General features: G+C 37.9%; 1 non-coding gene across 1 annotated transcript; it reads right to left on the reverse strand.

The window, feature by feature from the left end:
- Positions 1–19,418: 19,418 nt before the first annotated feature.
- On the reverse strand, positions 19,419–19,500 carry TRNAS-GCU (transfer RNA serine (anticodon GCU)). The gene has a single exon. It is a non-coding gene; the product is annotated as a tRNA-Ser (tRNA).
- Between the last annotated feature and the right edge of the window lie 641 nt (positions 19,501–20,141).

Below are 20,141 nucleotides of genomic sequence, written 5' to 3' on the forward strand. Positions count from 1 at the left end.
TAGCCTTGGGTATAGTTGTTCCTACAGTGTAACTGGCTGAAAGGACAAATGGGCCCCACCACTAGTTACAAGGCTCTTAAGTGAGTCACTGCAGAATGAACTTATGTCCAAAAACATCGAACATGACTAAACACCTTTTAGTAGTAGCCCACCCGTTCTATTGATTGAGAATATTTGCGATACAATTTAGTGCAAGAGCATAGATGGTTTTGCTCCCAAGATACTCACCATACATATTTCCTTGAGTAGAAACATAGCTTTTTGAAAAGTCACTTGTGGCTTCATGAAAGTGGTGACTCCCCCATCATAGGGATCATCTATTTGTTATGCTCGTGCAAGACTTAGTATATCACATCCTTACCTGCCACGACGGGATTCATAAGGTATGTAGTACCAAAGTCGAAGAAATATCAAGATGTGGGCTAAATTTATCACAACTGGCCATTTGACCTTAGGGATAAAAAGTGTTTGAAGTGTGTTCGTTTTAAAGACCAAGTACAAATTGAGCCGACTTCAGGCTTTGGAAATACACCTTAAAATACATCTAAAGGAAGGGTCATATACAAGTCCAAAGATTGGGTTGATTTAGACCCATACTCATTTGTGCCTTTTAGGCAACATTCTTGTGTTTGTGTGCTTGCTTTGTTTTCTTGTCAAAAAAAAATCAGAAAATCACTTCCCAAAAACAAAGTATTCATCCAACCAAACATCTGTCAAAACAACCAAAAACATCAAAAACAAGGTACAAATAACAAAGAGTCAAATTTTATGACCATTCTTCACATCTTGCGAAAGAAGAAGCGTCATCAGAATATCAACTTGAAAAGAAGACCATTGAGCTCAAAAGCTTTGATCAAGAGGAGGAAATTCTTCTATATAAATAGACAAATCTTTGTCTCACATAGAGTCTTTCTGCGTCACATGCGTCTCTACCTTCAAGGAAAAACAAACGAATTTGATTCCGAATCATTGAACCGCAGAGCTTTTATGCAATATAGAGCTCTAAGTTATCACAAAAACCAAGGAGGAAAGATTAATCCCAACTTCTTCCCAAACGTCTGTATCACATACAACACAGCTCGAGAAATACCACCAACACCCGAAAGGGAAGAGATAGAGTTTGTCCCATTTGTAACACAAAGTTTTTATTGAAGTTGAAAACATTTTCATCCATCATCTCACTCATACATCATCACTTCATCATCAATTCGTCCCAACCCTCAAAACATTAAGAGGTTCTTGCTCCAAGTTCTCTATTTAGATATTGCTTGAATCAAACGCATCACATCACTTTTTAGATTGTTTCTACATCTAGGATAAGCTCATCCTAAGAGACACATCTACGCAGGTTAAAACTAGTTCATGAGTGAATCCTCTCATTACTAGGTAGGTAAATTTGTAACACATCTCAAATTTCTCTACACCTTATCACATCCAACCTTATCAAAACAAGCAAGCAATTCAAAGAAGGAATTTCGGTTACATCTACCTTAAAAGTGCTAGAGATCTACATGCAACACAAATCACCAACCATCAATCTTTCATTTCATCAAACAACTCATCATCATCTTCAATCAACTTCAACAAAAGCTTGCAAGCAAAATGGCCCAAACCCGATCACAGTCCAGGCAACGAGAAATAGAAAGGGAAGAAGAAGAAGAGGAAAATCTCAAAGAATTTCAAGAAGCACTTGGAGGAAATGCAGATGACGAAAACCCAAGTACTCCCACTCCTACAACAATAGAAAGGGCTCAACATAACCCTCTCTTTAACAGACTTTTTGACGAAATACTCAGGAGCAATGCAGATGCTCACTTCTTAAGACTCGCTCAAGAAGGAGCAAAACTCCCCTCTGACTTTGATCTTGCCCAATTAAGACAACCATCAGAAAGACAAAGTTGCCATGAAGAGGAAAGAGGTAGAGATCCCATCAGATATAACATTCCTCGAGGTAACCCACCACCTCCTCCTCCAAATGAAATGGAGATGTTGCGGCAACAAGTCGAGAATCTCGCCCAACAGCTTCATAGTGGTGTCAAGACTAACCAATTCTCACTCAATGACATTTGTCCCTATCCTTTTGATAGGAATCTTTACATGCCACCATTTCCATGATGATTCAAAACACCCAAATTTGAAAAATATAGAGGAAAGGGGGATCCCCGCGATCATGTCCGAGAATTTCATTCCGCTTGTCTCGAAGTAGCATATGAAGACACATACCTAATGCGCCTTTTTCCCCAAAGCTTGGGAGGAACAACCACATCATGGTTTTCCCGACTACCAGGTGGCATTAGAACATTTGAGGAACTTATCCAAAAATTCCTCGCTCATTACTCTCATAACATTGAACGCGATGTCACCATGGCTGATCTATGCAACACCAAACAAAAACCAAGTGAGCAATTCTCAGTATTCCTGCAACAATGGCGTCAAATGTCTAGCAGACGTTCTCTTCAGTTACCTGAACGAGAACTAGTGGAAATATTCATTTCCAACTTAAACGAAGAAATGGAATTTCACCTGGATGTCAAAGACACAGACTCTTTTAATGATATGATCACCAAGGGTTTGAAATGTGAACGGGCACTTATCAAGAAAGGACTCATCAAAATATATAATGAACCAAAGGATGGTCCTCGCCCACGCTTCAATAGTGATAAACCGAGCTTCTGGAATAAAAACAAGAATATCGTCAACGATGGGGTTGTGGATGCCCGAACTATCCAAAATGCACAACCTGTGGTTCGGTTTGCAGGACAAAATCCTCCACCTCAGAATAACACAAATGTTCCTTCCAATCAAGGTCGCATCACATCTCATGATGAACCTAGACCTCGTCAGCAAAAACAGAAACGAACATACACTCCCTTAGGGGAACCCATTGAAACAGTGTTGCGACAACTCATTTCTCAAAATTTGGTCACTCTACCTAAACTATCAAACTATGAGCCTCAGGTCAAACCGGCATGGTGGAGAGATACTGAACACTGTGAATTCCATCAAGGAAGAGGGCACAAGACAAGTAATTGTCACCGATTAAAAGATCTTATTCAGGATCTTATTGACCGAGGAGAAATTGAAATTGAAGGACATGACCCAAAAACAACCAATAATGATCATCTGATGTTCAAAAATCCACTTCCATCGCAAGATCAAAGGGGTCCTTCTACTTCTAGGTGAGGCACTGATACCACTGATTATACACAGGTTGCGTATAATTACACTGTAAATCATCTGTATGATGCCAATGAACAAGTTGCAACTATAACCTTCAAAAATCCCAACTCAAATTGCAATGTTGTTACGCGTCGCGACAAAGTTACCATAAAGGCAGCTCCACAAGGCACCACCTCCATCCCAAAGCAGTACAATCTTGTGGAACAATTAGACAAAACCCCTGCACTTATATCCATTTTAGAGCTTTTGCGTCTATCGCTATCTCATAAAACTATCTTGGATCAAGCACTCCAAGAGGCGTCAGTCCTTGCAAATCTGAATACAGACCAATTTCAAGCCATGGTTGGAGATCTAAAGTCCTCACCTTGTCTCACTTTTTCTGAAAGTGACAACTCTTCCTTCCAGCAACCTCATAACGCCTCACTCCACATCGAAGGATTTATTAACCAGCATAGGATCAAGCGAGTCTTGATAGATAATGGAGCAGACCTGAACATTTGTACACTACAGTTGGTCACAGCATTGGGCTATGCGGTAGAATCAGTGGATCCTCGTAAGAAGATCACAATCAAAGCCTACGACGATGCAGAGCGTTCATCCAAAGGAGTTGTGGTACTACCAATCCGCGTGGGCCCTGTGGTAAAGGACATCATCTGTCAGGTTTTGGACTTTCCTCTGCCATACAATTTATTATTAGGGAGACCTTGGATACATGCCATGCAAGCCGTTCCATCTACCTACCATCAATGTATCAAGTTCCCACATAACGGTGTAGAGATCACAATTCTAGGCGATGCAAACCCCTTTGCATTTTGCCATAATATCAGCCATCAACCAGAGATTACTGTTCCTAATAATAGAGAAGCTATTTCCTCCACATCATATATAAGTCCAGCCTCTCTTGCCAATTCGAACACCACTATACCAAAGCAAGAAAAGCTTAAGATGAAAATAGCAGAGGAAGGTCCCGGGGAATACAACTTGAGTCAACTCTTTTGTGTGGGACAAATGCCCACTTCTCCTCGAACACATGGTAAACCACAGCAGTTACTCCAACAACCCATAGTCATGCCAGCATGTGCTTTGACGCCTTTCATCCTTGGAAAGAGTCAAGAAGAAGAAACCCAAGATGAGGACTTGGTGGAATGGATCTTTAAAGATCCCATCACCACTGATCTACCACAAGTTAAACTTCCTACGGATCAGTATGGCAAAGGCCCCCTCATTATGCAAAGAATGGGGTATGATTGTCAGAGTGCTTTAGGATATTGCAAACAAGGACGACATGAACCTCTGCTGCCGGAATTAAAGCCCAAAGGTAATACAGGCGTAGGCTTTGAGAAAGAAATCTTTCCTCAACTCAAATTCAAAGGAAAACCCAGCAAACCATTATGTCAACCTACTGCAAAAAGGACACCTTTCATCATTAAAGCAGCCTCAAGCACCATCCCGACTACCCCATCGAGGCTCACAACCCCAACACAACCATCTACAATACCAATCATCCCACCAATCAAACCAGTAATCCCATTCGCAACAACCATTACATCCATAATACCATTAGCAGCAGCAACTGTATCAGAACCCGTAGCAGCATCTATGGTACCAGCAGTTCCCACAGAAGCCACTGAGTCAACACTGCCGATACTTCCTGTGTCAGATTCTTTTATGCCCATCAAACTTCCTATAGCACCGATCACTACAAAGGTACATCAACCAATCACACCTGCAGTGTTTAACTCAAAAGACATCCCAGTATGTTATAGCAATCGGATGCTGGAAAGTGATTCAGATACCAACTCACATGAATGGGAATTTGATTCGGTACAGCTTAATACTTTAGATGAGGAAGACACATCACCACCTCCACCACGCAAAGACATCCCTGTTTACGGAGAAGCACAGATAAAGACCACTTGGGTTCCTGAACTGGAAACATCTTCCACAGACCCTACGTCTCATCCTACGCCTGATTTTGATAGGGAGAGTACCATTAACGACCTTCACCATAACGTCTTAAGCCTCACCGATACATCTAACGCACTTAACCTAATCGATGAAGTAATGCCCATTATCCACCCTGAACTCATCGAATGGAACCAACCAAATCCCCCATGTCTTGACTTCTTCAAAAATGATGAGGCTATCATTGACTTTTTGGAATTAAGGGATAACCTACCAAGCGGGGATCACAAAGTTGGATTCGCCATTGAACTTAATAGCGCAGCATACTTCGGGGCGGATGCCAAACCTTTCAGCTGCAAAAATATAACACTAAAACATGGATCTTCCAGTGAAAACCACACTGTGGCACTGTTTGATCCGACAAAAGTAAAAAGAAAGAGCGTATCCAATGGTGAAAACCTCTCTGAGGCACCTGAGGATGAAGGGTTTGACATTCTCCTTGATAATACACAACAGGAACGATCAACAATTCTCATCGAGGAAACCAAAGAGTACAATGTGGGGACTCCTGAAAATCCTCATATCATACATCTGGCATCTCTTCTCACTCCAGAGTAACAGCCTAAATTTATAGAGCTCTTCCAGAAGCGTCAGATCAACTTCACATGGTCATATGCAGACATGCCTGGGCTTGATCCTGATTTAGTCATGCATCACCTCACCGTCGCAAAAGGAGCCAAACCTGTCAAGCAGAAGCTTTGTAAGATGCATCCCCAGATTGCAGTGCTAGTCAAAACAGAACTCAAGAAACTCCTAGATGTTGGTTTCATTAGACCAATTGATTATGCAGAATGGATCTCCAACATTGTGCCTGTCGGCAAACCAAAAGGGGGCATCCGCATTTGTACTGACTTCAGAGATCTAAATAAGGCATGTCTTAAGGATGACTTCCCCCTACCAAATATCGACATCATAGTGGATCTGACAGTAGGACATGCCATGCTTTCACTCATGGATGGCTTTTCAGGATACAATCAAATAAAGATCGCACCAGAGGACCAACATAAGACAGCCTTCACATGTCCATGGGGCACGTATTGCTGGAATGTAATGCCTTTCGGTCTAAAGAATGCAGGAGCGACCTATCAAAGAGAAATGACCACCATCTTCCATGACATGATGCATACTATGATGGAAGATTATGTGGATGACTTACTAGCAAAATCACTCACTAGAGAAGGTCATTTGGACATATTAGAGAGAATCTTTGATAGACTGGAACAATATCATGTTCGACTCAACCCAAAGAAATGTGTCTTTGGAGTAACCTCCGGGAAGCTTCTAGGATACATTGTCTCAAGCAAAGGCATTGAGGTCGACCCAACAAAGGTAAAAGCAATCATGGACATGCCACCTCCAAAGAATATCAGTCAGCTAAGGACATTACAAGGACGGCTTCAATCCATACGAAGATTCATTGCACAATTGGCTGATAAATGTCACCCATTTACACACCTGCTACACAAGAACATCCACTTTCAGTGGGATGCCCAATGCCAACAAGCATTTCAGACACTTAAAAACTATCTCATGAATCCACCATTGTTGATCCCACCAGATCCAAGTAGACCGTTGTTACTCTATATCTCAGCAACAAGTACAGCATTGGGTGTACTACTGGCACAACATGATGCAGAAGGAAAAGAGTGTGCTGTTTACTACATCTCTCGCACACTGGTTGGCTATGAACTCAATTACACACCTATTGAGCGAGCTTGCTTAGCAGTAATCTTAGCAGCCACTAAATTGAGGCACTATCTGTTGACACACAAAGTACAACTCATTGCAAAGATTGATCCACTCAAGTATTTACTCAGCAAAGCGGCATTGACAGGCCGCTTGGCCAAATGGGTGATGATTCTAAGTGAATTTGACATCGAGTATGTGGACCGTAAGGTTATCAAAGGGCAAGTTATTGCAGATCAGTTGGCCGATGCACCACTCATAGGTGATCATCCTCTCATTTCCAATTTTCCAGATGAAGAGATATTCATGATCACAACAGCCCAACCATGGAAACTATATTTTGATGGTTCATACACTAGGCACTGCTCGGGGGTAGGCATTCTGTTTATCACACCCCAAGGTGACAGTATCCCGAAGTCTTACAGGCTCACATTTCCATGCACAAACAATATAGCCGAGTATGAGGCCTTGATCACAGGACTCAGGTTAGCCGTACAATGGAAATTACAAGAACTACAAGTATATGGCGATTCCCAACTAGTCATTCGACAAGCAACAGATGAATATCAGACCAAAGATGATAAACTCATGCCATATAAGCAAATGGTGGACACTCTAAAGACATCATTTACTACTATCACTTTTGAGCAGATACTAAGAGATCAGAATCGAGCTGCTGACGCTATGGCTACCATCGCATCTCTCCTAGATCTTCCACAGAATTCAACACGTTATGAGTTCTTGGTCGAATAGCTTTGGATCCCCGCTTATGATATCCCTGAATCCGAGATGATATGTCGCCTTGTCGGTCCTAAATCCCCATGGTACGGTGAGTTCTACACCTATCTTCGCGATCATACCCTTCCTCCCAACCAATCGAATAACCAACGAAAAACCTTCATTCGCCAAACTGCTCGATATACCATTATTGCCGAAACCCTATACCGACGTGGTCTTGATGGTACTCTCCTTCGATGTCTGGAACAAGGTGAGATAACAAAGGCTTTGGAAGAGGTACATGAAGGAATTTGCGGGACTCATTCAAGTGGTCCATCACTCGCCAAGAAACTCCTGCGAGCTGGATATTATTGGCCATCTATGGAAAATGATTCCTACTACTTTGTCAGAAAATGCAAGAAATGTCAAGTTCATGGTGACCTGATACATGCACCAGCTTAGGAACTGCAACCAATCACAACACCATGGCCTTTCTGTCAATGGGGCCTTGACCTTGTGGGTAAGATTCATCCATCTTCATCCAATGGCCACAAATTCATTATTACCGCCACCGAATATTTCACAAAGTGGATCGAGGCTGTTCCACTTACCCAAGTCACCGACAAGCAGATCGCCTCATTCATCCTCAACTACATCATCTGCCGGTATGGTGTACCCATGTCCATCGTCACAGATAACAGTCTTCCTTTCAAAAATCAGGATGTCCGTGAACTTTGTGAGAAATTTCATATCCAACACCGCTTTTCCACTCCCTATTACCCACAAGGCAATGGTCAGGCCGAAGCATCCAATAAAAACATATTGAGGATCCTAAAGAAGACAGTCAATGATGTCGGCCGTGATTGGCATGTTCAACTAAATCCAGCGCTATGGGCATATCGAACTAGCATTCGAACCCCTACAGGTGCAACTCCTTATTTATTGGTCTATGGTGCCGAAGCTATCTTACCTATTGAGGTTGAGATACCATCATTACGGGTTTCCTTGCATAATCTGATAGATGATGAAGCATATAGAGTATCCCGTCTTCAGGACTTGGAGTTACTAGATGAGAAGCGACAAGCTGCATACAACCATCTCAAAGCCTATCAACAGCGCATGAGCAAAAGCTACAATCACCGAGTTAGACCTCGTACATTTGAGGTAGGTGATCTTGTTCTACGAGAGAATCCTCGCAACCAACCAAACCGAGAACATCAGGGCAAGTTTGAATCAAACTGGCTGGGCCCATATGTTGTCACTGCTGTGTTCGGGTCCGGGGCATATCAGTTGGCTACATCAGAAGGAGAACCGCTTGCAGATCCAATCAACAACATGCACCTCAAACGGTTTTATACCTAAGCTGTACAGAACATCAGGCTCCCCTACATACCAGAAAATACCAAAAACATTCAGAAAAATGTCCTGAAGAAAATACAAAAACATTCAAAAAAGTAAAGAAAAATCATGCATCCAAACGGTGAACAACCACTCCGGTGGCACCTTGGGTAAGTACGATGGTGAAAACCTGGAAAACAGGCGCCACTCGTAAAGGCTATGGCTCCCTTGTCTTTCAGACTTGTTGCGATCACATCTATTTCACACATACATCCATCCATCCATCAACCATGGCTTTTTATTCATCTGCAATTATGATAGTACTCCATGCATCTTGCATCCCGCTTTTTCATAGTCATGTCTAAAACTGGGGGCAATGCCTTTAACCTATTGATGGAAGTGGATTCTACATTGTCTTATGATTCATTAAGTTCTTCATTCAAACAATCATCAAAAATCCAAAAACATTCAAAAATATCTCGCAAAAATACCAAAAACATTCAAAACAATTCAAAATCCAAAAACATCGACAAAACCATTGAAAAATCACACAAAAACATGGCAACACCTTGTACATACCCATCCATGCAGATACCAAAATGAACATTGACAAACTACTCACACAATGACCATTTACCAATCAACCACACAATCAACATCAACAATCAAACTATCTTCAACAAGGATGCATCCTTCCTTACCAAAACAAAGACAAAAGTGACATTTTCTTTGACAAGAAAATTATGTTAAGCTATCAAATACTTGGTTGATTTGTGAGTACAATCGTTCGTTTATCTGTATTAGGATCTTGCAGCATTGTTTTGTATCGTTTGCGCATTATTTTCGATGAAGTTCTAGGGCATGTACTAATGGTGTCTACGTGGGAAGTTCACCAACCTACGTGATCTTATGCCAAATGCAGTCATAGATCATTACGGCTTGCTGACTACAACGTATACCTCGACCATATGGGCATGCACCATTACCAAGGATCCTTATTCTTTATTCTTTATGTATATACTGTTTGTTTGCACGTACAATGCTTTTTCTTTGGTTCCTCCTACCTCATCCAAACTGGATAAAGGTTTTATCTCTTATTACGGTATGCACTTGTCTCAGGATATGATCAGTCTAAGATCAAGGAGGATGTTTCAAGTCATGCATGAAAGGAGATAATCCTTGCTTGTTCCGCAAGCAATACTCTGGTCAACTTGATCCATTATATCAAGTTGCTTGTATTAACTTGCTATATCAAAATCCATGTAAGAAATACTCTGGTCATCTTGAATCTTTATGTCAAGTTGTTTGTATTTTCTTACAACATTTTAAAGCTCAATGATGAAAAATAAAGCACTATGGATCGTCATCTCATCTCATCTATATATATTGCATTTTGTTGCGTTCCACCCATCCATACATTCATAATAGATGCATATCATGCATACATAGTCATAATAATGCATACTCTATTTTACTCAGCTTCTTCCATAGGACTCGATCCTAGTCCTCCATATCTTCTATCTAACATCAAATCCCCCCTCACCCTCCCCATCACGATAATCAACATCACATACCTTACATTGTGTCCCAATCAACCTAATCAAGCCACGTTCATCACCATCCATCTCTAAATAGGAGGGATTGTGTTTCCTATGCTAAGTCATCCAATAAGCCCAGCAAGTTACTCTGTCTGCATAGGTACATCAACTCACACACACCTAGACTATCAACAGATACTCCGATCAAGTATCTTCGGGTCTCAATAGGTAATCGATTATGGTAATCCTAGACTACATCAGGCATTTATCATAATGACCTAGTCTCAATGGGGTTGTCATGATTCCCCACAACCATCCATCACACGCACACACTATCAATTGATCAACCAATCAAACACAATCCAATGGACAATTACATCAATTGTCTAAGTCTCAACGAGTATTTTGCTTCATATACCTTGACTTCATCGGGCAATTACATCAATTGTCTAAGTCACATCAGGTCACTTTGATTCACTTACTCAGACTTTATCATGTCCAAGCGACCAACTGACATCAACTGTCACGCTTTGACTTGACCGGGGCAATTAAACCGATTGCACCAGATTGTCTAACCAATTTTGATCAATTGTATAGCATCAATCCAAACCCCACACTACATCTGCTATGTATCTCTTGCATGACCTCAGGGTACCCACTGGCTTGTTGTTTCTTCATATTCACTCCATTTTCTCCCATTCTTTCATCATTAGTTCTAATTTCTTCTATTCTACCTCCCCTCCACTTTTCATTCTTTTTCGAGAGATCCCCCGATTTTTCAAAAAATAAAAAAATAAAATTCGGCCATCTCTCGAGGGGGCATACCACCCATTAAATTTACATTTTATGGGGCATTTCTTCACACCTATTTTTCTTTCTTTGAAACGACGCGATAAACCGCACCGTCTCAAAGATGGGCAAATGTAGTCACATAAATCTGTCCACTTAATTAAATGAATACTTAGTATTTATTTGATTATTTAACCATCAATTAATGAATTAATTAAATTAATATTTAATTAATTCATCTTAACCCTCTTCTCCTATTAATTAAATAAATTATTCAATTTATTTGATTTAATTCACTTAACCAAATTCAGACCATTAATTAAATAAATAAATCATATTTGTTTAATTAAATCTTCTCTCACATTTAAATAAATTAATATTTATTTAAATCCCCCAAAATCCCACCTCTCACATTTAAATAAATTAACATTTATTTAAATCACCTTTATCCTCTACCCACTTGTATTTTCCTACAAAAGCAAGTTGCACAATTATTTTTAATAAATTATTTATTTAAAATCCTATTTATCCTCACCCACTTGAAACCTTTAATGGTTTCCCTTAAAGTATTCAAACTTGATGGCTTTAAAGTCTTCAAACTTGATGGCTTCCTTCTATAGTCTTCTTAAGACTTTAATGGTTTTCCTTAAAGTCTTCAAGCCTTTAATGGTTTCCCTCAACGTCTTCAAGCATTTTAATGCTTTATCTTCATTTTTCTCATTTAAATAAATTAATATTTATTTGAATATTTATCCAAATGCAAATTACACCATTTAATTGAAATAAATGATTTTATTTTAATTGAAAATACCAAAATTTCTCCCACTTGCATTTTCCTACAAAATCCACTTGCATGCCGAAACCCCTTCTAGAATTTTCTAATCACTTCTAAATAACCTAACCCCTTCTCTAAACTTTGTCACATTCCTAAGCAAAAGGGAAGTCACTTCTCAAACCCTCAAAGTCTTTGATAACCATTAAAGGCTTTCAACCTTCAACCACTAAATGGCTCAAAGTCTTTGATAACCATTGAAGGCTTTCAACCTTCAACCACTTAATCCCCAAAGTCTCCAATAACCATTAATGGTTACCTCAAACCCTCCCACATGGTTAAAACATTTGTTTTGACTCAACCTCTACCCAACCCAAAGGTCTCATCAGGCCATTAATGCTTTGACCATGATTATCTCTTAAACATTTGCACAAAGGTTTATCCTTGGATTAACTCTTAATCCAGTGGGTAATCTTAATTTGGACTTGACCCTTAGCCTCTAGATAACCATGAGGTCTTCTCAGGCCTTTAATGCCTCCAACCTCTTCTCTCAACCCAATCCTATGTTGACACTTGTCACCATTTTATTGGTGCCAATTGTGCACATGGATCCCCAACTTTCAAACTTGGCCCTTGATTAAACCATTCAATCTTAACCCTTCATTTCCCCATTTCTTCTATAAATAGAACCCTTCTCCTCAAGCAAAAGAAAGAAGCATTAGAGTATTGTTGTTATACTGGCATTAGCATAGAGCCTTTTCATAGCATCACTATCTACTCTTGCATAGTATTTGCTTATCATATTCAACCATCTTGAATCTCCATATGGGATCCATGGCTAGTGCTAAAAGCTGAAAGCTACACTCATTTGGGACTTGGAGAGGAGAGGAACAAGGGAGGAGCAACTATGAGCATCTTGATTAGCTATTTTATTCTATGTTTGTATGCTTTCTATTTCATGCTTAATATCTCTCTTGATATGCCTGTTTAGGATAATCTTTTGTTGCTAACACTAATGTTTGTTTCTTGTGCTCTTGTGTGTGTTGCCATCAAACAGATTTTCTAATCCTTTTTGCAGAGCATCAGGGAGTATTTAGGTATACCTCTACGAATGCCCTCCTAAGTCTAAGTTAAAGTCAAAGTATAGGAGAGATAATCTGCTCTCAATCAGTTGACCTTCAATCCTCCATTATTTATGGATGAACCCTAATTTTAGTAACTTGAAGACATGTGTAGCCTAGATAGCTGAATTGAATTTTAGGATTTTGGAGTAGTGGTTTTGGAACCCAACACAACCCATGCAATATTATCGAAGTATATCATTCTAATTGTCACACATTTTATCACATAATGTATTCATTATTCATATTACTTTATATAATTCATATGCTTACATGGTTACTTGCAGATTAGATTTTCATGTATGATTTTCCCTTTTGCATCCTATGGATACAACCACTTGAAAGTGATGCAGACCAAACAAACCGAGAAAACTTTGTCAAATTGTCTTGGTTTGTAGCTGTGCAAATAATTCCTATATTGGCTACTTAAATTCAAATTTGTTCAACAAATATTCATTACCCTGTATTTATATTGCAAAACAAAACAACACTCAAATGAAACTCAATTTGTCCATGTTCAAAAAACAATAAAAAATCTGAACACAAAACTCTGCTAATTATTGTGTCCTCCCCTTTCTCTGCATTTATTTAAGTCTTTGATATCAAATGTCTCTGAATATATTCTGCTATCCCACACATCTTCACTTTGTTTACAACCCAATCAACTACACTTCTTTCCAACCCCCTCTACATTCTTTTATTCGTGGCCTCTTCATTTTACTATTCCTTGTGCCCATTTTGTTACCTTTTTTGTTACCTTTTGCAGCTCCTTCCAAATGTTCTCACTAGCTTACTCTTCTTCTTTCTTCCTATACACATTGGCTTTGTCCTTTGATCTTTGCTTATTCTATTTCTCTCACCCACACACTCTGCTTGCAACTGGCTTGCATCTATTTGAGTCCTCTAAACTCTTTACCTTCCACCATGCCTCTTCCCATTGTCTTGAAATCTGAAATTTTCTATAAAAGAACACTCAACTATTTATTGTGCTTGTATTCCTCCTCCATTTCCAACACATCATTGTCACTCCTTACTATTCTTTTTCAATCTTCTATAAACATACTTGCAATCAAATTAAGTGCTCCCTTTATCATTTCCACTTTACTATGGTGCTCACCGTAAGGCTCTATCAATCTGTCATTTTAAATTCAATTCTGGGCAATCTTATCTTATCTACTGCACCTCACTCTCCCTATTTGATCCTTGATGCCCCCTCTATTCTTCTTATACGCAAACCCCTTTTTATTCTCTTTGTTTCTGATTCTTATCTGACTTCATTTTTGCGATATCTTTCTCTTGAAAATGATTTGAATTCTCTTCTTTTTATCTCCCCAATGTGGTGCCTTTTCATTTCTCCTCCTTCCCACGCTAGTCTTACTCTCCTCTATGTATTTTATTTTCCTATTTTCACTATGGTGTTTCATTCTCTATCTCGTTTGCCTCTCCATGCTACGTTCTGCGCTCTCTGTCTGCATTATATTTTTATTTCTTCATTTTTCCATTTTAACCTTCACTTAGCTGTCTCTTCCTTTTTCGCTTTCATGCATTCTCTTTTCTTTGACTATTCTCTTCTAGAGTATACCATGCGCCTACATGGGATTCTCTTGCATCAAATACACAGGGTAAGAAGTTTGTGAGTATAGCTCACAAAAGTGAGGTTGAATGGTTGAACCATTCTTTCGGATTGCCAACAATCTGCAGCAAACCCCTATCATTGAAACAATTATCACAAATTCAATTTTTCTTCCTCTTCTTCTTGCACCTAGTTGGAACAATCATTACTCTTCTTCAACATTTTTTCTCTGCACTTTTCTCTCTCAAGATGGAATTAGTTCCACCATGACCCAACCTCCCCCACCAATTGTAACCCTCAATTCTCTCTAACCTTGTGGAATACAGCCCAACACATACCGACCACCTCCTCCAATCTACATCTACACTATCGCTCCATCAATATACATTTATTTTTCTACAGCATCTTCATACAAGTATGCACTAGCAGAATGCATTTGTGACAATTCTATATTCATATTTTCATCTATATGCAATTCAATAACATTAATATGAAGCATTACCTCCACAATCTCTTTTTTATTGTTGCTGCAATATTTTCCTCTTCTTCTACAACATGCAAATCACCTTTCTTTGCCTCTGTCTCTATACTACCTCTTGCCGCATCTGCACTCCAATCTGTGCTCAAGTCATCATTACAATAATCATCGAAACAAACAATTCTCATTTTCTTCCTTGCACTCTGCTGCATTATTTTATCCTCTAGAGTACTGACCACTACTAAAATTTATTCCTCATCTACTTGACACTTTGCTGTCTCCTTGGTTTCTTCTATCATTCCTCTCTTGAAAAAGCTTTTTATTCTTTTCATCTCCTTTCCTATATCAAATCTATGACTCTCTAAGTCCTCTCTTAAAACTTCTTCCTCCTCTACCTCACCTTGTGAGGTACTATCATCTTCATTACACTCTTGCTTTCACTTACTAACTGATGGTCCACAAAGACCATTTTTTCTTCTCTTCTCTCTTCTTTTCTTTCTTCTTCTTTCTTGTTCTTTCTGCACTTGTGTGGGCAGCTCTCATATATTTATCCTCTCATATTCCTTCCATCCAAGGGTTTCAACTCTTCACATAGCTTTATGTTTTCTTGTTCTTCCCAAAATGGGATTATCATGGATCTCCTCATGAACTATCTCATCCTCCTTCTTGAACACATCATCTTTCACTTAGAGACTTGTTCATCCCTCAGTAGTCACGAATCCTCCCTATAAAAAACTCAACTCTTATTTTCCTCTATCCAGTAGATTGGTTCTAGAAGATACATTCCTCTCTCATGCACCTTCTACCCATTTTTAACTGCTGCTGGAGGCTACAACTTAGACTCACCCACTCTGCAATTTGTCTGATTCAAGGATCATCTCTTCCAACTTCTATTCTCCATTCTTCCAGCAAACTCTTCTCCTTCTATAATCTTCACTATACCAGTGATCAACCGCCTCTGATACCAAATGATGCAAACCAAACCAAGAGAGCTTTGTCAAATTGTCTTGGTTTGCAGCTGTGCAAATAATTCCTAAATTAGCTAGTTAAATTTTAAATTTGTTCAACAAATATTCATTACTCTATATTTGTATTTCAAAACAAAACAACATACAAATGAAACAATATTCGTCCATGTTCAAGACACAATAAAAATTATTAACACAAAACTCTGCAAATTACTGTGCTCTCCCCATTCTCTGTATTTAGTTAAGTCTTTGATATCAAATGTCTTTGAATATATATTGCTATCCCACACATCTTCACTCCGTTTTCAACAAAATCAACTACATTTCTTTCAAACCCCCTACGCCTCTGTATTTGCCCTTGCACATTCTTTTATTTGCAGCCTCTTCATTTTACTATTCCTTGCACCCATTTTGCTACCTTTTGCAACTCCTTCCAAAATTTTCACCATCGCATTCTTCTTCTTTCCTCCTTCACACCTTGGCGTTGTCTTATGAGATTTGCTTTTTTTTTTCTCTCATCCACACACCCTACTTGCAATTGAATTGTATTTATTTAAGTCTTCTGAACTCTTGCCTTCCACCACACCTGTTCCCATTGCCTTGAAATCTGCAATTTTCTTAAAAAAGAATTCACTTGGCTATTTACTGTGCTTGTATACCTCCTCCATTTTCAATGAATCATTGCCACTCCTCACTTTTTCTTTTTCAATCTGCTATAAAATCATACCTACAATCAAATTAAGTGCCCCCTCTATCATTTCCACTTTACTTTGGCGCTCATCATGGGGTTTTATCAATCTGCCATTTTTATTCAATTTTGGGTAGTCTTCCCTTATCTGTTGCGCCTTACTCTCTTTGTTTGATTCTTGGCACCCACTCCTCTCTTCTTCTATTCTCTATTTCATCATGGCACTATCTTTCTCTTGAAAATGATTTAAATTCTCTTCTTTTCATCTCCCCATTGTGGCGCCCCTTCATTTCTCCTCTGACTCACGTGTGGTCTTCATCTCCTGAGCTCATTTTCTTTTCATATTCTGAGTATGGAGTTTCATTCTCTAACTCCTTTGTCTCTTCATACTTTGTTGTGCGCTCTCTGTTTGCATTATTATGGTTTCTTTTATTTTGTAATTTTATTTGTTGTGCATTTTTTATTCAGTTTATAAGATATTTGGATCAATTACATTGAGACTTTAAATGAGAGCACCTTGACTAATCTGTTTGAGGAAGAAAGGATAATAAAAGTTGTCGACTTCTTGATAAATATATATAGTAGAAGATGTAAGATACAAAAGGAAAAATAAATTAAGTAGACATAGTATTGCTAGTCTCTTCTTCGTGGTTCCTTTGTGCTCATCGAATTTGCTAGCTATACATGGGTCCCATAAGCTGTTTGGCCTCATGAATATTATTAGAAGCATTCATTCATTTATTCAACCTTCATTTTCTAATTAATGAGTTTTGTCTCTTCCTTTTTCCCTTTCATGCATTCTCTCTTCTTTGAGTGTTCTCTACCAAATTATACCATGCACCTACTAGAATGCTCCAACATTAGAAAGAGAGACATATATGTCACCAAATTCCTATGTTATGTTTCTAGATGGTAGAAAGTGTTATAGAGACTCATTATTGTGACCATACATATCATTTTCACATGATGTGGCTTATGCTCCATTTATCTAGTCATCGTATGACCATTAAGCCAAGTGTACCATTATCGTCTTCTAGGTGTATGATTTCCTAACTTTATTCATTTCATATTCTTCTCATTTCCTAGATATTTAGCAAGCTCTTATTTTTTAATCTAATTTTTATTTGTGATGCAAAATTCACTCATTGCATATTTTTCAATCTATTTTGTAGATTTCCAAGGAGAGGACATACCAAAAGACATACTCACATGATATCATCTCGTAGGGTCCATTAATCTATATGGATCCTTTTGTATCCTTTGATGTCTAAGTATTTACTTTACATTCATGTTTGTGAGTGCTATATACTTTGAGATGCATGATCATATTAGGATTCAAATGCACTTCAAAATGGGAGAAAAATGTAATAGTAAATTAGCATGCCTATGGCATATTCCATTTAATTTTGTGGAAACAACTTGATACTTATGTATAATGATGCAATCTTGTGTGAAATTGGGCTCATTCTTATAGCCTTTTACTAATCCATAGACACATGGATTTTCATGTTCTTAGATCCCACCTTATCCTCGTGTATATATACTCCAATGCATTCACCTTATCTACACATTTATCACATTTACTTATACATGGACCTTGATATAACCATTAACCACCTAGGGTCATTTCCAAAATTCTAGAGTCATTCGTGTAGTCACAAATTTGATCTTTTCCTTTCTAAAATTCAAATTTAGTTGGTCGGGTCACATTCATGAAAAATTTCTTTTTAAAATTTATAATTCAATTTTGGTGAACTAGCATCCATTTTTCTAACCCAAGCTCGCTAAGCACATATATTGTAGAATTTGATGTCATATACTAGTATTTAAAGGCATTTAATTGCAACCATTTGACACAAATCAAGCATCCTAGAGCAATAAAAGAGAGATCAATAATGAAACATTCATATTTGGTGCACTAAAAGAAATAAGTAATCTACATTCAGTCATTATAGGACCATTGAATGATGTGTTTGAACTTTTCTACACATCTGTAGGGAGGGAATTTAGAAGAACAAGTCTCCTTGCAACATAATGACAACTCTTCCAAAGTATTTTTAAATATCGTTAGCCCTTTAGACATCAAAGTAGACAAAGACCATTAAAGTGAATAACAAAGTACATTTTTTCTTTGTGCATGATTAAGTCTAGATGCAAAGGATGAATCTACAACTATAAGCTTTTGATGCAAAACAATAAACTTGATTTCAAACAAAACACAAATCTAACATACGTCTTGATACATTCACTAAAAGACCAAAAAAATATCTAAGAACTTATCCAATAATACTCATTCTTCAATTGTAAACCTAAATAACCTTATCCATCATATATGTTTTTCTAAAATAATTATGAAAATTAATCTACATTCAAAATTAATTAAAATCAAACTTACCTAGTTATTTTTTATTTATTTATTTATTTAATTAGCATAAATTAACCCACCCAATAAGGTTACATGTATTGGAACATCATAAGAATAAAGCAATATTTTAAAAAGTTACATTTGAAAACATGATGGAAATAACATGGTATTTACTAAAATCATAAAACCGCATGGTCACCAGAGGAAAAGTTCAAGTTACATAAATTACATAAATTTGATCGTCGCCTGAGAGATTCGAACTCTCGCGGGGAAACCCCATGTACTTAGCAGGCACACGCCTTAACCACTCGGCCAAAGCGACGAGATGACAAATAACTTGGAGTAAATTTATTTAATTATTAAAAAAAAAATAGACATTAAATTTGACGGTTTATCCATTTAATCACATTACTTTTTTTCCCCGTAATTCAACGTTTCTCATAGCTCTAAATTATACCTTATTCACTAGATGGCCATATAAGGCACATAATACCCATGTTTGGAATCCAATAGAAATACATGTAATGGTGAAGAAATACAAGTGTATAATTGACCCGACTTTTCTTAAAAAGCATAAAATTTAAGTTTTATTTAATTTATAAGTCTTTATTCTTAAAGAGTTTATCAAATTTTCACTTAGATTAATATTATAATTTATATAAATGATTTAAGTTGATCATACAATTTGAAGAAATAAATCTAAAGTTTTTTGTTTTTTTCAAATTCAAATTGAAGGTTGGCCTAACCGTTTTTATTAGTCATTGTGTGTTCATTCTATGTGTGAAATGTTGTAGTTGTCACTCATGGAGATGTATTTAAGGACTAACTCTAATTCATTTTTATCATAAAAAATTGAGCATTTGAGAATACATGCATTCGCATGATTAAAGCATTTATTATTGCATTACATACTTGCATCATCATCTAAGGTATCTCTTACATACCTATTGTCTTCAATCATTT

This window comes from Cryptomeria japonica, chromosome 9 (genome assembly GCF_030272615.1).
Source record: "Cryptomeria japonica chromosome 9, Sugi_1.0, whole genome shotgun sequence".
Classification (NCBI taxonomy): domain Eukaryota; kingdom Viridiplantae; phylum Streptophyta; class Pinopsida; order Cupressales; family Cupressaceae; genus Cryptomeria; species Cryptomeria japonica.